General features: G+C 47.8%; 1 protein-coding gene across 3 annotated transcripts in view; it reads right to left on the bottom strand.

Moving 5' to 3' along the window:
- ZBTB25 (zinc finger and BTB domain containing 25) overlaps positions 1 to 17,300 on the bottom strand; it is a 68,342-nt gene extending 51,042 nt beyond the window's left edge. For 2 of the 3 annotated variants that reach the window (XM_086937926.1, XM_086937928.1), the window contains exon 1: positions 17,158 to 17,241. The gene's annotated coding sequence lies outside the window, so the exon portion shown is untranslated. Of the gene's footprint in view, positions 1 to 17,157; positions 17,242 to 17,279 lie in introns of those variants that run through there. The other variant, XM_086937927.1, reaches the window with a different exon arrangement.
- Between the last annotated feature and the right edge of the window lie 596 nt (positions 17,301 to 17,896).

Genomic DNA, 17,896 nt, shown 5'->3' with positions numbered 1-17,896 from the left:
TCAAATTAATCAAATATCAGTTATTTCATTTCCAATCTTTATTTCGGCCATTTGGCCATAAAAGATACACAATACACATATACAATCACAGATAATCATTTCATGAACAGATAAAAACCATTGGAATGCATGTGCTAAAAAATGCTATACAAACTATGCATCTAAAAAAATTTTAAGAGGGACCCAACACCTTTAAAATGCGGTTACGCGTATGCCAAACATTGGTTAGAAATTTTGTTAAAGCAAAAACAGTTGGGCCAGAAATATCAGATTTTAAAATCCTGTACATAGGTGCGTATTCCCTGCAGCCCATATTCCTTATCAACGGGAGAAGCCAGTATTTTCTTGCTACCTTGTAGGCTGGGCAGAAAAAAGCCACATGCAAGTCGGTTTCCTCCGTTGCATCACAAACCGGACACTGCTTTGTGGTGGGAGCCGATGACCAGGCGCTTGTAAAGGACCGGAAGGGCAGTGTGCCGTATCTCCATTGGAGAAACAGCTTTCTGGCAAGTACAGGGGAAATAGGATCCAATACCTTCTCAAACCTATACAGATCCTTGCTTTGCAGAAATACGGAGGATAAGGACCCTTCTTCCTGGGTAGCTTGGGCCCTGGCGAATTTGTGTTCGTGATATACGTTAGCCAGGGACCTTTTGGAGATGTTTAGTGCGGCATTCGCCGGCTCAGTCCATAAGTCAGGGAGCCCTAATTCCATGCAAGTGACTTGGATGTTTTTGATCCAGGGGATATTGAGCGCTTTTGGGTGATTCAGAAGTTCAACCAGTTCCGCCCTGTATTCAGCAAGGTCATTGCTGCTCCACAGCCTGCGCCAAAAGGCTATGGGTCTCAGGCTTATTTCATCTGCTAACGGTCGTAAACCCAAGTCATGCCTCAAGGGGAGGAGCGGAGTGCTGGTCGGGAGTGCGGCTATCTGTCTTATAAACTTGTTTTCCGTTAGTGACAGACTCCGGCAAGGTGTGTGACCCCACAGTTCTGCCCCATACAAATTCGCTCCCCTAGCCTGGGCCTTATATATCTGGATTAGTGCCCCCAATGGACGGTATGTTGAACCGGTCATCATACGAGCGATACCTCCAGTGGTTTGGATAAGTTTGAGGTTAGCCCTACTCTGATGGGATCCCCAAGTCATGGTTTCGTTAAGAGTCACACCAAGGTATTCAAAGGTGGCTACTCTCTCGAGCCATGCAGCTCCCAATTGCGGATTTGGCCGCAGTTTTTGGCTCGGATTCAAGACCATGAATTTGGTTTTTGCCGCATTAATTTCCAGCCCCCTATCAGTACAGAAGGCCACAAAGGAATCCAGAATCCTCTGTATACCCATAGGGGTTTTAGATAGCAGCAGGGTGTCGTCCGCAAACATAATTGCGGGCACCCTGCTGCCATTTAATTTGGGGGCGTCAGTATAGTCAGTGGCGTTCAGGTGAGCGATTACTCCGTTGACGAAGAGGCAAAACAGGGTCGGTGCCAGCACACAACCCTGCCTTACCCCCCGGCCAACGGGGAATCTATCGGTCAGTTCCCCCGACCTCCCGCACCTCACTCGGGCGTAATTATTGTGGTGCAGCCTCTGTAAGATCAATAGGATGTCCGGGGGAACGCCCATCTCTGCCAGGACGCTCCAAAGTTTCCCCCTGGGCACCAGGTCGAAGGCGGGCCGTAAGTCCACAAAAATTGTGTACAGACTACCGCCCTCGAATTTTGCTGCCCTCCAATAGATTTGGTTTAATCTGAAAACCTGGTCCACTGTGGATACCCCCTTCCTGAATCCAGCCTAGTAGGGGCTAAGGGCACCCACCTCCTCCATCCAGTCCTGGAGTCGGTTCAGGAGAACCCTACCAAACAGTTTCTGTGCCACGTCTATTAAACTGATTGGTCTGTAGTTGGCTGGGAGGAGAGGCGAGCCCTTTTTGAAGATGGGGACCACCTCTGCCCCCAGCCAAGTACTAGGGATCTCCATGCCGCCAAGAACTCCATTGAAAAGGGCGGCAAGGTAAGGGGCCCAGATAATGGGCTCCTGTTTAAACATATCCCCTGGTAAACGATCCAGTCCTGGCGCCTTTCCGGAGACCAGACCTGAAATGGCAGCAGTGACCTCGCCCAACGTTATTGGCTCCCCTTCATAACCCGGCCAGCCCACCTCAGTGTCAGCAGGAGATTCTCCCGGCTCAGAGCTGTATAGGGACTGGAAGTGAGCCTGCCACACCCCTGGGGCAATGTTGGGCTCTAGTGCCGATTTTAAATTCCCCGATCCCCCGTTCACTATCCTCCAAAACAGGCGTTGGTTTTGGATCGCTAGGGCCTTGGTGAGTTCTTCCCACTGGTTTTCCTCCCATTCGGCCTTAGCGTGGGCAACGAGTTTCTTGTAAGCTCGCCTGCTTTGCTTAAGGCTATCCCCCCCTGAGCCCTCCTTGATTAATCTGAGGAGTTCTGTTTTTGCCCGTCTGCATGCTGGGTTATACCATGATGTTTTGCCTTGCCGCCCCCCTCTTGGCTTGCGTGAACTGCAGGTGAAATGAGGTGCCGCAGCTTTTATGAGGTCCTCATGCGCCTTGTACAGTTTGTCCTGGGAGTCTTTGTTATTTGCCTCGGTATCCAAGCTCCCCACAATTTCCAAGATGGGAGTTATCCCATCATAGAACATGGGGAGTTTATTCTTGCTTGTCACCAAGTGCTCCCACCTGATTCTTCTCCTGCTATTGTCTAGGAGAAGCGCAGGATTATTCCCTTCCGCGTTAGTCACGGGAGCTTGGGGGCCAAGGTGGGCAAGGTCAAGCTCAAGTGCATTGTGGTCACTGTCGGTCCTTTCCCTCACCCTAAAGTCCTGGATTGTCGGCCACTTCACCATTTGGGCCAAGACATAGTCCAGACGGGACTCTCTTCCCGGTCTATTGTAGGTGGTTTTACTAGGTATGTCGGATTTCATTCGCCCGTTGCAAGCTCTGATTCCGAACTTTAGGGTGAGGGCTGTGATTTGTAGTGCTAGTGGGGTCCAAGCCTTCGGGGGTGGAGCTTCCACTAGGGGCACTGCCCATCTGGCCTCTTCTTCCGATGATAACCCGTCCAGAAGGCCGGGGAGTGGCTCGAAGTGAGAATTAAAATCCCCTCCCACTACATAGAAAGAATCACCTGGTAAATCAGATATATAGTTGGAGAGTTCATCTATAGTCGGTGATTCCTTTGCAATTCCCGTTGGCCTAGAATAGATGTTGATGAACAAAAGTTTGGCTTGGTTAGGCCATAATAATGAAACCACAAGGATATCTTCAGAGTTAGCCGACAACCGTGTAGCCACGCAGCCCAGGTGAGATGCGACCCAGGTCGTAAGCCCCCCTGACGGACGGCCTTTGCCTTCCCACCTCGCTGGAATGAAGAATGACATGTAGCCTTGGTGACCATAGTCCTCTCTGGCCCAGGTTTCCTGGAACATACATACGTCTCCAGTCTCAATATAATTTGCCCAGTCCGGATCACCCAGTTTATTGGCCAGTCCAGCAACATTCCAGCAGATTTGCCTCAAATGTTCAGGGGTGTCAGTTGCCGCGCCAGGAGGGTTAGAAGAAATGGTTCCAGACTCTACTGCAGTCGGAAGTTTTGACACATTACCAACAGTAGGGGCAGATTGCTCAGAAAGTCTACAGGAGCCGTTCTCCACAAGTATTGATTTATTCAGTATTCCAGAGGCATTGTCAACATTGTGGGCAGATAGATCAAAGAGGCTGCTGGTGCCATTATCCAGAAGCACTGGATCATTCAGTGGGCCAAGGGTTTTACCAACAATCGGGGTAGATGGCTCAAAAAGTCTGCAGGAGCCGCAATCCCGGGTCACTGGCTTGTGAGTGGAAAGTCAATCGACCCCATCCAAGCCATTCAGGCAATTGAAACGGTTGAAATGAAAGTAGGGTGTGTCCGGCAAATGAAGATTTGGGCGTTGCACATAATCCTTGTGTCTGCGTCTACGTTCCACCCTTGTCCATTCATCATGCGGTGGAGCATAATGCATGTGAATATGGGGGAAAAAGAAGGATACTGGAAGGGTCTGAATAGTGGAGTCCAGTGATCTATTTATTCCTTCACATATATGCAGAACAGTGCCCGGATCTTTAAAAGTTACCAAAATACAATCCCCTATTATTGTTTTTCTGGTCTTCCCTAACCAAGGGACCCTTCTAACCATAATAATCTCATTATTGAAATGCGATGGTAGGGGTCGATTCCAGTTTAGCCATTTAATGACCTTTTTCTTTAGGGATTGATAGTCTTCATTTTCCCCTGATCTTAGATGGGGGGCACCTGCTAGGACCACCGTTAGACTATTAGCTTCTGGCGGCAGATCTGGTCTCCGTGGTCTTTGGGCTGGGCGGCCCGGGGAGAGTAAAGGGGCGCTGCCGGCTACTTGGTGGCCATCGTTAATCCCTATCTGGGAGCTTTGAGGGACAGGGTCTATTGGTTGTGAAGGCCTATTGGTTGAATTACTGCGCGGTGCCTGGACTGAAATGGCCATTAATGGCTGCAGGGGGGGGGGGGCAGTAGGCACACTCTGTGGGGGGACTTTGTCAGCACCCTGTGGGGCTCCTATTTTAGGAGGGTTTCCTGTGGGGAGGTGAGAACCCACATTTTTGGATTGCTTACTAACTAAGGTGTTCAAGGTAGTAAGAGATGTCTCTAGTAGAGTGAGCCTAATCTCAACTTTTTTGAGGCTATCGCTAATAGGCTGCAGAAGGGAACGAAGTAGGAATTCTATACTCCCTATAGATGTAAGAGGGGGAGTTATATTGGATGTATTGGCTACTAGGTCGTTGTTGGTGTCAGCTATGTTGGAACTTGGGGCCTTAGAGGGAAGAGCGATAGTCACAATCTCATTGTTCTTCCCAGATTGGAGTGCGTTTATATGTTTTTTACCAAAATCTAGATGGGATACTTTGGTTTTCCCCCGCCCCCCCATTGACTTCCTACTCCGTTTGCTAGGTGGGGGCCTATGCAACTCCACCACAACACTTTGTTTTGGCTTGGTTTTCTTGGTTACATGCAAAGGGGGAGTTTGGGTAACCAAATTAACGGGGGTGACACAAGTCGTGGGAGGAGTTGTGTCAATGGACATAGCGGGCACCAACCCAGGGTAGCTAGAAATTTCCCGAAGTAAGAGGGGGAAATCCTCAAGGGTCGGGGGATTTAAACTATTGGGGGGCGTACCTTCCTCTTGGGAAATAGGATACGGGATGATCTCAGTCAAGGGTCTGCTCTTCATAGATTCAATGGAGCGCCGCCGCTCCGCCCTGCGTCTCTCCAGAGAGTTTTCTTTTCCCGCATCTCCCTTGGCGGCTTTAAAGTAATTGTCCAGCGTCCCTGTGTTGCTGCCCCCCTCCCTTAATGGAGTTTCGCGTGGTGTCGGCGAGGGCATCGCATTAATCAGAGTGATAGTTGGAAGTAAAAGATAAGGGATATGGCCCAGCCCGGCCTCTTTCGGCCCCTCTCCCGGCGCTCCCGCGCGCTTCCGCGCAGCGGTATAGGCAGTGTCAATTTATTAAGCACAGGGGAAGGGGAGGAGCAGACAAGGAGAGCGGCCCAGGTGTTGAGAGTTGGGTCTGGCAAGCGCTCCTGGGAACTGTAGTCCCGGTCCAGCGCCTGCTCTCGCTCGCAGCCCCGCCTGTCACTCGCCTTCTCAGGGACACCGTCGTGCTTCCCAGCAGTTCCTGGTGGATCGCCCCACACGAAGCGGGACCCGCGCAGCGGGTTCCGCGAGAGGTAGGCAAGTCTTCACTGGGTTTTCAGATGCTCCTTCCAGCAGGCTCCAACAAATGGCAGATTAAGTGTCCCAAGTGCCTCACAAGCGCCAGAGTCTTTAAGCGCAGGGGAAGGGGAGGAGCAGACAAGGAGAGCGGCCCAGGTGTTGAGAGTTGGGTCTGGCAAGCGCTCCTGGGAACTGTAGTCCCGGTCCAGCGCCTGCTCTCGCTCGCAGCCCCGCCTGTCACTCGCCTTCTCAGGGACACCGTCGTGCTTCCCAGCAGTTCCTGGTGGATCGCCCCACACGAAGCGGGACCCGCGCAGCGGGTTCCGCGAGAGGTAGGCAAGTCTTCGCTGGGTTTTCAGATGCTCCTTCCAGCAGGCTCCAACAAATGGCAGATTAAGTGTCCCAAGTGCCTCACAAGCGCCAGAGTCTTTAAGCGCAGGGGAAGGGGAGGAGCAGACAAGGAGAGCGGCCCAGGTGTTGAGAGTTGGGTCTGGCAAGCGCTCCTGGGAACTGTAGTCCCGGTCCAGCGCCTGCTCTCGCTCGCAGCCCCGCCTGTCACTCGCCTTCTCAGGGACACCGTCGTGCTTCCCAGCAGTTCCTGGTGGATCGCCCCACACGAAGCGGGACCCGCGCAGCGGGTTCCGCGAGAGGTAGGCAAGTCTTCGCTGGATTTTCAGATGCTCCTTCGAGCAGGCTCCAACAAATGGCAGATTAAGTGTCCCAAGTGCCTCACAAGCGCCAAAGTCTTTAAGCGCAGGGGAAGGGGAGGAGCAGACAAGGAGAGCGGCCCAGGTGTTGAGAGTTGGGTCTGGCAAGCGCTCCTGGGAACTGTAGTCCCGGTCCAGCGCCTGCTCTCGCTCGCAGCCTCGCCTGTCACTCGCCTTCTCAGGGACACCGTCGTGCTTCCCAGCAGTTCCTGGTGGATCGCCCCACACGAAGCGGGACCCGCGCAGCGGGTTCCGCGAGAGGTAGGCAAGTCTTCGCTGGGTTTTCAGATGCTCCTTCCAGCAGGCTCCAACAAATGGCAGATTAAGTGTCCCCAGTTATATCCACTAAACAATATATTCTGCTGCATATTTTTATGCAAACTACATTGAATAGTGAACAATGAAAACATCTCAGAAAACTGTGAGAATTAAATTTAAGCTTATGGACATCAAACCTAAGCTGAGACCCCTAGATCAGGCCTCCTACATATTCAAATAGTGTAAGTAGATTTATAGAAATAGAAAAACAGAGATGTCAGCCCATCCTTGTGGATCATCCATGCTACTTATATATTTGGCTTCTGTGAAGATGAGAGGGAAAATTAATTGATTTGCATAGTAGCAGCTCCACAAACTGACTAAGGATCTGAACGTCAGTTATTTGCCCACTTTTAACCACTCCTCCTAGCTGAAAGGAACAAAAATGAGTTCATTATGAAACAATTGCTTCTTCTTTGGAGGAGCACAGTGCAAAACAACCAAAGACAGCTTTTTGATTACCTCAGGGTGGAGTGTATATAGCAACTGGAAGACCCTCTAGTTTACATTTTTCATACCAGAGTTTCAAGGAATGGGAGTCTACAATATGCAAATAAAGCTCCTTGCCAATCAGGTCCTAACTCTGGAAAAAGGTCTAAGCCACTGGGGTGGCCAGATCATGAGCCTGGGGGAGGCAGCTGAAACAGCCTCTAGGCTACAATGGTGAATTTCAATGAGGATGTGCTTGTGTGCAAAGTACAACCAACTGATTTGTGGCTAAAATTAATTGAACTTAGTGCAAAAGTGCACATTCTCCAGGGTCGAGTCGTCTGTGATTTTTCCCTATCAATTCCGCCTACTGCTTAAAAAAACAGAGTGGTGAAGACTTGAGGAAGACAAGAGGAGATGACAAATAAATCTGTTATCCCTCTGGTCAACCTGGGCGACAAAACAGTGGATTATCCTGGAGAGCTGTAAATAACCAATTGGTGCCAACTCTCAGAAAATGTGGTATATGAGAGTAGAGGCCTTGCCAAGAAATGGGAAAGAATCTGGACTGCATAGGGGAAATATAGGACCTAACCGAGTTGCGAGGACAAAAGTGAGGGTAATACAGATGAACTGTATAGAAAGAGCCATGGGTTACAACAGAGATCTACCAAGCATGCACCACATTGCACCTCGCGTCCCGAATGTTGTTCAAATAAGGCTATTCAATGATCACTGATTTTTATTTTTTTTATTTTAGAAAATGTGTTAAGCGCACAAATACCCGAGGGTGTCTCGGCGCTGAGTGTCCACTGTGCTATCCATGAAATGATTACTGTTTAAAAAGCCAAGTTTTTATCTGTTTGCGAAAGGAAAGAAGGGAAGTGCAGGTTTTGATTTGGCTAGGAAGACTGTTCCAAAGTTTGGTGGCAGTCAAGATAAAGGACCTGTCACCCCAGGAGACTTTCTTAGTCCTTGGGACCTGCACAAGACCGGCAGTAGATGAGCGGAGGGATCTAACAGGGGTGTAAGGGCAAAAGGCATCTTTTAAGAAAGCAGGTCCTAGGAAGTGAATTGCTTTATAGGCAATGCAGAGTGCCTTAAATTTAGTTATTTTCTTTACTGGCAACCAGTGAAGCTGTTCAATAGTGCTGGAAATAGGGGTCAACTTGGGGGTCGCAGTGATCAATCTGGCCGCAGCATTCTGCACCAACTGTAGTTTTTTTATGACTCCTTCCTGAGCATTGACTAAGAGCGGAAGTGGGTGACCAAACTGGGGAGAGATTACCAAACACCATCACCTCCGTTTTATCGGAGTTAAACTTCAGGCAATTTGTGGACATCCAGTCACTTATTGCTAGCATTCCTGAATTAAAATTAGAAGCCACTTTATCTCCGTTTTTATTAATAGCCAAGACAATCTGGGTGTCATCAGCATAGGATGTCACCGCCAGGTGATGGGATTTAATGACCCTCGCCAAGTCCGACATATAGATGTTAAAAAGTGTCGGACTTAGCGAGGATCCCTGGGGGACACCGCAAGGGAGAGTAAAAGTTGGTGAAGTGAAATTGCCAAAGGCGACGGATTGTACTCGATCAGCAAGAAAAGAGGAAATAAGATCCCTAGCACCATGTGTGATCCCCACCACTGAGACACGGTCGATCAAGATAGAATGATCGACCAAGTCAAACGCGGCAGACAGGTCCAGCAAGATAAGCACTGCCGATCCTCCCCCATCGAGTGTTATCCTGATTTCATCCGTAGCTTTGATAAGCGCGGTTTCCGTCCCATGTCCCTTCCGGAATCCAAATTGTGAGTTATCCAAACAATTATTGTGATCTATGTAATCTGAAATTTGGATATTCATGATCTTTTCAACAATTTTGGCGGGGAGAGGGAGGCAGGCTATAGGTCTATAGTTGGCAACTATAGAGGGATCTAAAGAACTCTTCTTAAGGAGAGGTTTAATAGTCGCTTTCTTCCAGATGGAAGGAAAGATGTTAGAGGAAAACATAGCATCAAATATTTCCGTGAGTTTGGGACCTATGATGTCAGGAAACTTTTTAAGAATGGTGATGATTGTAATGATGGATCGAATACTTGTTTCAATAAAAAGATTGTTTCGAAAAAAGATCTGAGTTGATTAATACAGGAGACTTTATTCTTAAATTCATCTGCGGGAGACAGAAATTCTGCATGGATCAACTGGAATAGGTGTATACACCGGTATGTAACCACAAAGGATAGACAAGGAGGGCAAAGCCTTACTTGTCTTCATGCAGGATCACAAGTTGAGATCACTGAACAGTCGGTTATCTCCCGACACTCCATGTACACAAACACATGCATCATGCCATACTATATTCTACTTTTGATAACAATCCTTGTATTTAGGTTAACAGGTATATACTAGGGTGGAGAGCAATCATCTTCCAAGAAATGTCACTTTTAAGTCTTCTCTGGACACAACTGGACATATATTGGGTAAATGGTGAATTTGATGGCTTATCGCAACTGAAAAGAATATACTGGAACATGAATGCCTCCAAAGGTGTGGCTAATAAAAGGTGTCGAATTGCAACTAGTACAGTGCTATGTACTCTACAGTTTAAGTGACAACATTTTAACCTGCTGAGTGAAAACGATTGAAAGAGGACAGTATAGAATCAACTGTTGGGGTAGGCGATTAAAACAGTACAGCGTAGACTCATGGGTGAAACAAAATTGTGGGGTTTATATGAAGGCTGAAGGTATATCAGTAATTGGTTTGGAAAGGAGCTCCAGGAAGTGTAATGGCAGATCTGGACACATATTTGTAGCTTAACATATAAGCCACGTGTTGGACTTGGCCCTCTCTGCACGGTCAACGCCAGACCTTTTGCCTTCACTGCTCCTGTTTTCTGAAATTCGTTTTTGTTGGCATTAGGACTCTGTGTGCTTTACCACTGCTAACCAGTGCCAAAGTGCACGTGATCTGTCCCCAAAACATGGTTACATCTGCCTACACCTGATTGGCACATTTAATTTACTTCTATGTCTTTAGTATATGGTAATATATGTACCCAGGGCCTGTAAATTATAGTCTACTAATGGGCCTGCAGCACTTATTTTACTATCCACTAAAGTAGCCCCATAAAACATCTCTTTTTGCCATTACAGCCTGTAGTGCAGTTCCAAACTGCCATTTTAATGTGGCAAAATAAACCTTTTGCCATGCCTAAACCATCCATTTTAATACATATAAGTCACTCCTAAAGACCCATAGGGCAGGGTGCGTTGTATTTAAGAAATAGGGCATGCTGGGTTACATTTTACATATCCTGGTAGTGAAAATATCCTAAATTTGCTTTTCACTACAGTAAGGTTTCTTTCTCCTATTGGATAACATCAGCTTACCTTATTACATTTAATAAGTGCTAACATTTGATTGGGAGCAGGTAGAATTTATTATTGTTTGGACTTAAATGGATTTTAATTTAAAAGTCTCTTTAATGATAAAGTCAAATTTAGAATACAATTTTGAAAATTCCACTTTTAAAAAGTTGGCATTACTCTGCCCAAAAGCTTCTGCTGCATTATAGGACTTTCCAGCTGTCTGAGCCTGTTTATGTTTCCCTCATTAAGCATGTGTATTGGGCCCAGGCAGTGTACAATAGGTGTGGTCTGTGTGGGCCATCCTGCCAGGGTGGTTGGGGAGGAGCTAACCCTGCTCCACTTACATTTCAAAAGGCTTGCCTCAAGCTCACACTAGGAACCTGGCACTATTCTTTTGTGACCCTAGACTTGGTTCACACTCACATCTGAATAGATTGTGTTCTTCCCTCACACAAAGGGCTGATTTATCCCCTATGATCGACTGGAACCAGGGCTTGGCAGAAAGGGATTTTTGCACACTTCTAAGGGTTCCTTTGAAGTCACCCCTTAATCAAAGACATTTCTGAGTATAGGTACTGGGGTTCTGACCCCAAGTATTAAGACACTGTATGGGACTTTTAACTCGATGTGGCTCTACATCTGCACATTGCCAGGAGGAAAGCTGTGCTGCCAGGAAAAAACGCTATTCCACTTTTGTGCTTTGCTGTGTTGGCCTGCTGCCCTCTGGGCTGAAGGAAGGGCTGCCACTTTTCAACTATTTTGAATGAGCTGACCTGCTGTCTACTTTCTACTTTGTTGGCCTACCGGTGCTTTCCAAGGACTTTTTACCCCACCCGTTTCGCGATCTCAAGACCACCAAAGATTGCCCCTAAGCACATCTGCTCTATTCCTTGTGAGTCCGGTAGCAGCATGCTCTGAAAAGAAGCGGTGATTGATTGCTCCTTGTTTTTTTAGGTCACGGACCGAAGGCTGTGCTTGTGCAGTCTCCGGGAGGAGATTTAATGTTTTGGAGTATGGGGGCTTGAACCTGCCTCTCTCCTCCATTGGCTGGCTTCCTAAATGGAGGCCAGCCATTGGAGGAGAGGGGCGTCACTCCTTTAAAGCCCCATCTCTTTCGGATTCGGGGGCATGTTTTTTTGCGTTCTTTCGACTGTGACTTCATTCGTCACTCCGAACGCCAAAAACACGCCCCCGAATCCGAAATTTTCAGACATTTGCGGCTGCCATTTTTTTGTTGTTGTTGTTGGCAGGAACAACCTCGCTGGCCCTGACTAATATCCAGCTGAAATCCTGCTCCTCCTCGCCGCTACGCTGAGCCCTTGGTGACTGCTGGGTTCTGGAAAACGTAGGTGTCCCTCAAACACTGCGCCAAGGCTTCTTGGCCCGCAATCGGAGACTTTTCTGGCACGACGATCGGTGCGCGTCCCGTGTGTTTGTTTACATTGGCAACACCTCTCTGACACAGGATGAGTCACATCAATAAAGTATTTTTGGCTCGCCTGCATGGTTTTAGCAGTGCGCGTGGCAAATTATGAGCTAAAACCTGCAGGGAGTAAGGCGAGGGGGGTCGGCCGTTCTCTCCCGCACGGTGGATAGTACTTCAGGGACTGTGTGCAAACTGTCCCTGCCTCGCAGGAAGCACGGAAGTGACTCCGTGTTCCCTACTGTTCCGGCCCAGGCTTTGCAGGAAGTACACTAGAAGTGCAGGGCTTCCTCATCCAGCTGTGCAGGGAGTCCAGTGAGGATCCCAGCCCAGCATTTGATTCCGCAGTCATGCAGAAGACTGCAAACAAACAAAATTGCAGAGCGGAGAGCACAGTAGGGGGCGCTAGGCATTGCCACCCCAAGTTCTGGCTGGAAATCAGCGGGGTCCATGACCCTGCATGAAACCCACAGAGCTGCCCCAATGTACTATGGGAGAGGAGAAGGGCTGTGAAGAATGCACCAGGCTCTGCTCACAGTTATTTTTACATATAGCGCGATCTTGACCCGAAAGTATTGGGGTGCTTTACGTTAACACCAGTTACGTTACTTATGACACATTCGTTTTTGGAAGGTAGGAGGGAGATGAAGTGATTTGCCGGGAATCACATGGTGTTGAGCCGACGCCGAGACTCGAACCCGGTTCCCCGGCGACAAAGTGGGCAGCTCTGGCCGCTACTCCGCATCCTCTCCACCTCACAGCGCTCCGCAGTCACGCAATGACACTGGGACTTTGGCTATTCCTCTCCAGCCCTGCGGGGGTGCAGGAGGTGCAACAGGGACTGCAGCTGCTCCTATTGTCCTTTGGGTGACAATAGCAGGGGCAGCCAACTGAGGTTGTGCTCCATGCTGAATGATGCGAAAGAGTCAACCTCTCCAGCATCCTAGATTGGCACACCACAGCATGAAGCACTTGCCAAGTGACGTCACATCCGCGGTGGCGTAGAAGGGAAAGCCTTGCTATGGGTAAACCATGACAATGCTGGCCTCGGTGCCGCAGCGCAGCCCTGCGGCCAGATAAGCAGCGGGCCGCAGTCACATCTTCCAGCCCTGCAGGGCCATGTAAGGAGCGCAGAGCTCTCTCCGGCGGGAACTTTCCACAGCCCTCTCCCTCTCTCCCGCTTGACTCCGATGCCACTGGCAGACTCCGAGGAAAGGAGGCTGCTGGACGCTCTTCCTGTGATTGTGCCGCAGTCTCAGGCATCCTGTCAGGCTCGTCTATCTTCTGTTCCCGTAACTCTCTTCCCTTGTTGTGCTCTCATAAGCACGTCCTTCTCCTCCCGTTGCCTTTCGTGCTCTTCCTTCCTGCAATGCCCTCGGTCTCCGCAGTGAGCAGCTCTTGCGTGTCCTGCTCCCGCTCACCAGGAGGGCATGATTCTTTTTTTCGACCCCTCTCAAACTTCAGTGCCTTCTTTTCCCATTTGCCAGTCTCTAAACTTGAATTTTTTTTCTTGTATCTGTCCAAGCCCGCTTTCTCCAAGGTGGATTGGCACGCGGTCTCTCAAAAAATGGTGTCTCCTCACTCCTGATCGCTATCGAGCCTAGACCAGCGGCGCTCCTCTGACTCCTGGGGCCGAAAGAGACGGCGGAGCCAACGGCCGCACACCGACTTGCTGCCCGACCGTGCCATCGGCGGTCAACGCTGGCACGAGGGGATCCTGCCACCGCTCCAGAGTCTCTGCGTCTGCTGGTGAGGATCGTGAGTGCCGGCGTTACGCCCCGCCTTTAGTGCTGTCCAACGATCCCCGCGACTGAACCCACGGATGCCGGACTGCCACCTTTGCCCTGGATTGCATGGGAGGCATCGCAATGCGGAAACGGCTTCGGGGAGCCCCCAAGTCGGAGGGGAGGAGCTCCGGTGACTGGTGCCTGGGGATTGCGGGAACGTACTGTGCCCTATGACTGGAGAGGCGGTGAGTTTTCCCCTGTAATGGCCCCCAGCAGGAAAGAAGATTGGCACAGTCAGAATCATTTTTAACTTGTCTAGGTGAGATAGCATTTTGCTTTGCCAACTGTCATTTTGAATACTATGAAATGTTATTACTGCCTTACGGAAAAGCTTAAGTGCTATGAAGAAAGCCTCAGTACATTATGGTGATCAGCCAATGATAACAACTATAAACCTGATTGGGTCCCTAGGAAAAACTATTTCCAATTCCAAAGGTCTGATCTGTTTATTAAGAAAAGTTAGGACAAAGGTAGCAGGCCTGACATCTTGATTATGAAAAGCATATTCTAACAGTCAATAAGCATTTATGGTTTGTTTGCTACTTCTCTGTATTAAAGACAGAAGGAGATGTTTTGTTATATGAAATATTGCAGATTACCTTTGTATGGAGGGATTTTAGTGTTAGTTACCATCTCTGACAAACTCGGGGTGAAGAAGATTTACACTGTAATATTTATTGCTAGAATCTCTTCTTAACTGGCTGCTGTGATCTGGTAATAAGGCAATAAAGTAATAATTCAACGTGTATATGTGTGTGTATTATATATACATACATGCGTGTATATACGTTGTCTGGGTCAGCTCTGTTCTGACACTGGGGTGTCTGGGCGTCATTTACACTCTGCTCCCATCATGCATACTGCATGAGTATACTGCATGAGGTTATGGTTCCGTCCACATCAGTCCTTGGCTCTCTTATGCGTTCATCTACCTGAAAATTAGTGTGCTTCAGTTTCAAGGCTGGCCAGTAATGTAGTCTGGAATTTTCTCCTATTATAGTTCCGCTTTCATTTTTTTGCATTGCCTCTGTTTATTTTAATGCTTTTTAAGAGGATACCTCTGCTCTTCAGAGAGTGCTAACAGGTCACTGCTTTTCGCTAATTTCCCACAAGACCATGTCAACTAAATCAGAAGATCATTATGGAATGCTGTTGCCATAGTGTACCATTGTTTTACCATTCCAAGATGGCCAACATTTTTGGTCGAAATGCGGTGGCCATGATGGGACGTTAAAACAAAGATAGACTATTTACAATACCTCTGCAAGACAACGGCCCACTGCTATATTTAGTTTTGTTATTGAAAGCATATGCTGGCTGTGTTTAGACAGCAGCACGTTTTCTTTTTTCTACTTGTTTTTTTTAATTTAGCTTGCATGCATTGTGGAATTTGTCTTTTATTGCTGCTGTGTCAGAGGGAGACTGCAAGAACGAGTCAGTGGATGAAAGAACAGATGCAGGAGTACAAAGACGAGTGGCATGGTACATGTAAGATGACTTAACTGAGTGCCCAAACCAATCAAAAACAATAAAGGCACTATCATTCATAAGGCACATTCATTAGAATTGCCAATGCTGGTTAGTACATGTTGTAACAACCTAATACAGACTTTTATTTGTTACAAATTGGTGTATATGTACAGTAGAATAAATGGTTGCAGTGAATAAGGGTGCATTCTTACAGCTTCGAACTACTTCTGTGCCACGTGTTATATGTAATACAATTGTGCACATATTGCAGCATCCATCAAGAGTTGCAATGCTTGATGTTGTGCAGCAATTCATAGTTTGCATATGCAGAGTGCTATGATTGCTTTCGCAGACGGTGTCATAACACTATCGAACATTGGAGGCGAAGTGTTTATTTTCAGCCTAAAGTGTTGGTAGTTTTAAAAAGTACAAAATGGTGTGTTTTGCCACTCCATGTATGGTTTCTCTGTCAATAACAGCAGGAAGGGTTACAATGCTCATCAGAAAATAAATGCTGCATGTTTGCAGCAGATTTAATCATTGTTTTGAGTTAGGGCAGTTCTGTAGGTTTGGAAGGACGACTGCCTCCCCTGTTTATGAGCACTAGAACGATTGATGTGTGCATATAGCACTTAGTTATGCCATTTCTAACCGTACCATAGAGTTTACCCGTTTAGAGCACTGTGCAATTGTTAGCACGGTTTTGCTTTTTGAATACGTATATATTGCAGCATATTTCGCATGGTTGAGGCTTTAAAAGTGTGGCGTTGTTGCAGCAGAACGCAAATGCATGATGTACAGCCGCATAGTGTTTTGCATTTCAGCTGCGTTTCTTAAACTGTACATAATGTGGATGGAATATTGAAGTTATGTACAACGTGTGTTTACAACTAACAGGCGCATGCACTGTACTGAGTTGTTGATTTTTCAAGCATAAACAGATCCCCGTTTTATAACAATAGATCAAGATTTTGAGGCATATATAATACTTTAAAGAAAAGTACAAAGTAGCATTATGCACTAATATAGAAAACATCATGTGCAAATGTATGTGCTTTGCAGGATTGTACACGTTTGCATGTTGTGCAGAAATACAATGTTGTGTGGTTTTATGCACAGCATACATTGTTGGTTACTTTGTGCCAGTTGTATCCATGTATTTACAGGAGCATGTGTTTGTAGGCGTTGTGTGATAGCACACATTTCTTGTTTTACACTTATCTTTTGTTGTCATTTTGGATCAGACAAAAATGCTGCATTGCTGTGCAGTTGTATATATTTTTATAACAGCGCATAGTTAAATTATATATACATCGACCTTAAGTACACTATATAAAGGTGCATGTTTTGCAGCACAATTCGCGTGAATGCATATTTCTAGGGGTAAACCCACAAGCGATAAGCGGTAACAGAGCGTTCCGAATTCACAACAACATATTTAACTGTTTATTTTAGCAGCGTTCTACAGGGTAGCATTTTTGCAGCAGTGCGTTTTGCATAAAGCCGGAAAGTAAATATAGCAGTAAGACGTTTTGCAGCAGTCCACAGTGACGCATGATTTGCAACGGAATACAATGTACATGTGTTGTAGTACTGTACATTGGGGGGGGGGGAGACATTTTTGCAGCGGTGGGAGTGATTTGCAGCAGTGCACAATGGGTGTTGTCGGCAGCAATGTCAGCGAGCGCTTCGTGGTTATTGTAAATTATTTCCCTTTCATGCAGCAGTGCTTGTTGCCTCCACTGCCAGGCTTTGCCCGTGCTGTGCTTCCACTGCCATGCAAGGGCAATGTGCGCTGGATGTCCACCAGAGCGCGAGGACACGGAAGCGCCGTACCGTGGCCGGCGGTTGGTGGGGATGGAGGACAGGGGCGCGCGCGAGACACGGCTGCTGCTTACCCGAGGCTGGGCGCGGCCCTGTTGCTCTCCAGCGGCGGCGCCAGGTCCAGCTCCCACAGGCTCGCTCTACCCACAACGTCTCGCGCTGCTTTCAGCCCTGGCAACAAGCTCACGTGACTCACCCCAATTTAGCATTCGCGGCTGGCAGCGGCTTCCTGGCCAGAGGGTCTCGGTGCAGATACGGACCACCGACCAGAGGAAGACAGCGAGTGGCGGTGTACTTCATCAACCTTTAAACAGCACGTCTAGAGGTGCAGACGATTGGCTCCGTTCTGGCTCGGCTCTCCCCGTTCATTTGTTGGCTCGCTCACCTCTGATATCACCACAACATCCCCTACGTCCCTGTCATTTCTCGTCGTTAGCGGTGGAGAGCATGTCACTTCAACCTGCGCTAGTGACGCTCATTTGCCATGCACGACCAGAAAAACTGCACACCGACTTTCTTACAAAGTTTTTTTTAAATCTACAGTTCCTTCTAATTATTTCTTCTGTCAAAAACATTTCCATGGTCATATTAAGTTCACCAGGTATTTAACGTCACGTGGCTTAACTCACTTACCCATGTGCAAGTCACTTCTCTATATGCATAGAACGTCACCTCGTCGACTTGCATAATGTACGACCTCACCCTTCTATGTTGACTACAAGACGCCTCGCCTCGCCTGTGTGCACGTTGTTATATTTCTCTGTTGTGCACAGAATGTTGCCATAGCCACGCTATGTTACTTCATCCTAAAGC

Source organism: Lissotriton vulgaris, chromosome 9 (genome assembly GCF_964263255.1).
Source record: "Lissotriton vulgaris chromosome 9, aLisVul1.2, whole genome shotgun sequence".
Lineage (NCBI taxonomy): Eukaryota > Metazoa > Chordata > Amphibia > Caudata > Salamandridae > Lissotriton > Lissotriton vulgaris.
Note: the sequence above shows the minus strand (reverse complement) of the source record. Positions and strands in the feature narration are given on the sequence as shown.